At 45.8% G+C, this 4,242-nt stretch overlaps 1 protein-coding gene across 1 annotated transcript in view; it reads left to right on the top strand.

The window, feature by feature from the left end:
* LOC106814314 (adhesion G protein-coupled receptor A3-like) overlaps nt 1-4,242 on the top strand; it is a gene marked incomplete at its 5' end in the record, with an annotated part of 62,101 nt that overhangs the window by 34,275 nt on the left and 23,584 nt on the right. The gene's annotated exons all lie outside the window — the stretch shown is intronic.

Genomic DNA, 4,242 nt, shown 5'->3' with positions numbered 1-4,242 from the left:
CATTGTCGCCGCAGTCGTTCGTTAAACACACGCGCCTATTTGTGTTCCATCAGCCGCTGTTTGACTTAATTACAGCCGCCGCCCGCGTGTGCCAGCCTGCCTGCCTCGGTTTTTCCGTTGGTTTGCCGGCCGTGTGAGGCGAATGGTGTAGATACACGCGTTAGAGGGGATCATGTATGTGCGCCGATGCCAGAGAGCTGAGCTTATTAACTGTGAGCTCTGTGTGCGTGTGCGTGCGTGCGTGCGTGCGTGCGTACGTGCGTGCGTGTGTGCGTGGGGTCGCGTGCGTGCATGCGTTCCTGTGCGTGCGCGTGTGCATGCCTGTGTACGTGCGTACGTGCATGAGTATGTGCGTGTGTTCGCGTGCGTGTGTGTGCGCGCGGGTGTGGACATATGAGCGCGCGCGCATGTATATACATAATCATGGCGAACCATTGTGTGTTTGGGGAGGAAACTGTACTGGAGTGCGAGTGTATTTTCCCATCTTCCGGGACGCACGCCCGTGTCCCGCACTACTATTCATATTCCGCATAGAAGCGAGGCAATAGAAGCCAGGCAACGCTCGCTGACACCATTCTGACGTTCAAAGACACTCATTTCATCGCATCACCTCCGCGATGCTGGTCTATTTATACGGTGATCGCGCGTATAGAATGTATAAAGCTGCATGCAAGCACGTACAGCACACACACTCATGCGCGCACGCACGCGCACCCACACATCTAATTTCCTTCTTTTCTAATTGAATCTTGCTCGGGCAATATTCTATGGCAGCGTCGTAGCATCGGAGTAAAAACATCCAGCAACCGTACGGTGGAGTGATCGATGTCGGTTTGCCCGTAAAATTTTTGTTCTAAACTCTTGTCAGTAAATCCCACAAAGAATTCTAGGTTCGCAGCATACACAATTTAATTCTCATTCACATTACCATCTGTCCTCCATTCAAGAAGAAGATTGATACTATAGCATATACAGTAACTATAGTAAAAAATGTCAGTATAACAAAATGGCAGTTTTAATAAGATAATACATCTCATCTATCATGACGAGTCCCTTAGTAACGAACCAACTCTTGATTCGCAAGCGTTTCGTTCGTTAGTATGGCTTGTGCGGCGTACTAAAAACACGCCGCCACTCGCAGAATCCCCTTCCGTTAATGATGTATGGGGGTTTACTGTTTGCAAAGACATCCCATAATACTGCACGCGGACAGACGCTTTCCTCTCTCATTAATTCAGCGACAGTCTGGACAACAATGGGCAATTCCTGCCCGTAAACTGTCGCAAAACTACATTAATCATATCGTTGTCACAGTTATATTCAGGCACATGCGTTTGTCGCATACATCTACTACAGTCAACAATATAACGTGTATAATAGCGCACACTGTCGTCCTGGCGAGGAAGCCTTCATTTTTATTTCCCAGTCTTATTCCACGTGTTCCTGTCATTCTACATAGAAGCCTTTCTCGCCTTCAGGTGTATCAACGTTAGCTAGTGTCTTACGTGTAATATACCTAATCGGTAAAAAAGACGTCCGGAGAAAAAGTATTCGTAAAGGAATATATTCGTGCGCGTATAGCGTGCTATCAGTGTTGCCATGAGACCATATTCCTTTCTCGAATCCAGTCTTGCTTTTATGTGTGCCAGCTAGCATTTGACAAAGATACTATCTCAACTATGTAGACAGTAATGATAGCGAGAATTCTAACCGGAGGCTTTATACAAAATTGTCGTGTCTATGGTTTCTTTTACCTGCCTGCTGTGTGTTACTCACCTGCAGACCAACTAGGGTCCGTTGTTACAAAAACAATAAGTAATTATGACATTATAAGCCTAAAACTTCATAACCTTTGAAGTGGAGCGTCGTGCAAGGGTTGTGACATTTTAGACTCTATTATTTTTATAATAGAGAATAGTTAATATTATAATATTATATAATATAATATTATAATAGACGATATTAAACACTATTTATGATATTTCTGACAACGGGTCTCTGTGTTTTGCCGTCTTTCTGCTGTTGTATGGGAAGCGCGGGTGCTGTGTTCCCTGCAGATCACCCTGAATCAGCTTGTCTCACCATCGGGACCCTGTCTTGCCCGTTACTTACGTGATAACCGATCCTGCGTGTAAGCAGCTGAACCACCTTGTTATTCACGACGCGAACATTGTTTACTTTGTATAAAGTTGGCAAATTGATTAATTAATAATTAATAAATAAGAAATTCCGTTATTAATCGTTGCCAGTAGACACAACGACAGCAGCTTCGATATATATAGTCTATGAGTATATATAATATATATATATAATACTAAATCTATAGTAATATTCATGATATATAAATATATATCGAAGCATACAAATATATCGAAATACAGTCGCAGCACAAAATATTTGGCGAGACGGAGAGACGTGGCAATATCACTTGCTCGGCGACCATAGGCATAGCTATCAGTTTTCTCTTCGAAACCACTTCCTGATCATTGTCGGCCACTCTCTCAAGTTGAGTTTGTCGACGCGGCGTGAATGCTCGGTACGTGCTCTTTCAGTCGCTATTTGCACAGCGGCTTTTTCCCACTGAGTAGCGTTGAAAACCGGTCGGTCATCCATCCAACCCTCGAGAGTAGAGGAGAGGAAGGCGAGAAAGGAAGCGAGAGAGAGGGTGGGGAGCGAGATGAAGGGGAGGGAGGGAGGGGAGTGGAGAGAAGGAGGGAAGGAACGACAAATAATGTGAGAGAAGGAAGAGAGAGAGAGAAGAGAGAGAGAGAGAGAGAAGAGAAGAGAAAAAGCTAAATGTAGACATGTAGAGAGCGAGACACGCACACAGACACACACACACACACGCACACGCACACGCACACGCACACCGCACACGCACACGCACACACAGACACGAGGGCCACACCCAAACACACACCACACACAACACACACCCACAAGCACACCACACACACACACACACACACACAACACACACCGCGCCGGCGCACACACGCACACGCACACGCGCACACACGCACTGCGCACACCGCGCACACACACTCGCACGGAGAGGCGACGGTGATACGCACAAGCTAACACGCACAATGTCGCCGCTTAGACGTGTTTAGGCGATTTCTGTGGTTGAAGGCGGCGCGCCGGCATAATGAAGAGTGTTGGATTATACAGGTATATAATGCGGCCGCCACCAGAGCCCGGCTGAATGGCGCCCCGTTTATCCGCGCGCCGCGTAACGCGATACACACAGAAGCGACAATGCACCTAAGAGGCGGTCACAGGGGATATATATGTGCCCCGTATAGTCGTGAAGAAGTCTGCTTACAGAGTCGTGTCCGCAGTAGCGTGATGAGGAGGGGAGGGGAGGAAGAATGACGGGCGGTTAGCTGATCGGTTAACTCGCGATAATGTGAGGGAAAAAAATTAGCAATGGAGTGTTTTTTATAGATAAATATCCTTGTAGGGGGGGGGGCATTAAAATAGCTTTATACGTGGAGAGTGGGGAGAGAGAAATGGAGAGAGCGAGTGGAAGAAGGAGGCGAGAGAGTAAGAGAAGAAGAAGGCGAAGGAGAAGGAGGAGAATGAGGAGGGGGAGGGCGGGAGAGAGATCGTTAGAATACATTCATATATTTGCTAGCGAGGTCGATTTATTTTTGTATGTGTGTAGAACGATCGCTAGTATTCGAGGACAGAGAGATATAGAGAGACGCATATATATAGAGAGAGAGAGAGAGAGAGAGAGAGAGAGAGAGAGAGAGAGAGAGAGAGAGAGACGCATATATATATAAGGTTTTATGGCGACTAGCACGTGTGTGTAGCAGGTGGGCACTATGCTACTGGGTCGATGGAAATACGGCACACGGCATACGGCATACGACATACGGGGTTCAGTACAGAACGTACAAGCCCCCAAGCTCGCTAAGCTCCCACTCACGTTATATTACAGACGATAACAGACCTCCGACATTCAGAAATCCCACCTACACTATAATATATCGATCTATATAGACAATATCGATAGAAATAGGATACAATCAAGAGCTAATTATACCTATTTTTTATTTTATTCATTAGGTAGTATTAGCTCTTGATAAATATCAGAAGTAGATAATAGGGAATTATTATCTACTTCTGATATATATCAATTTAAATTAGGGGTGAATGAGTCTCTGTCATCATTAACTTCCTGATCTATACAGATATATCGATTGATATGGGATACTATCTACCACCCCCCTCCTC

The sequence above is a fragment of the Priapulus caudatus genome, unplaced genomic scaffold (assembly GCF_000485595.1).
Source record: "Priapulus caudatus unplaced genomic scaffold, Priapulus_caudatus-5.0.1 Scaffold903, whole genome shotgun sequence".
Classification (NCBI taxonomy): domain Eukaryota; kingdom Metazoa; phylum Priapulida; class Priapulimorpha; order Priapulimorphida; family Priapulidae; genus Priapulus; species Priapulus caudatus.
The sequence above is the reverse complement of the archived record's forward strand: the minus strand, read 5'-3'. Positions and strand labels throughout refer to the sequence as shown.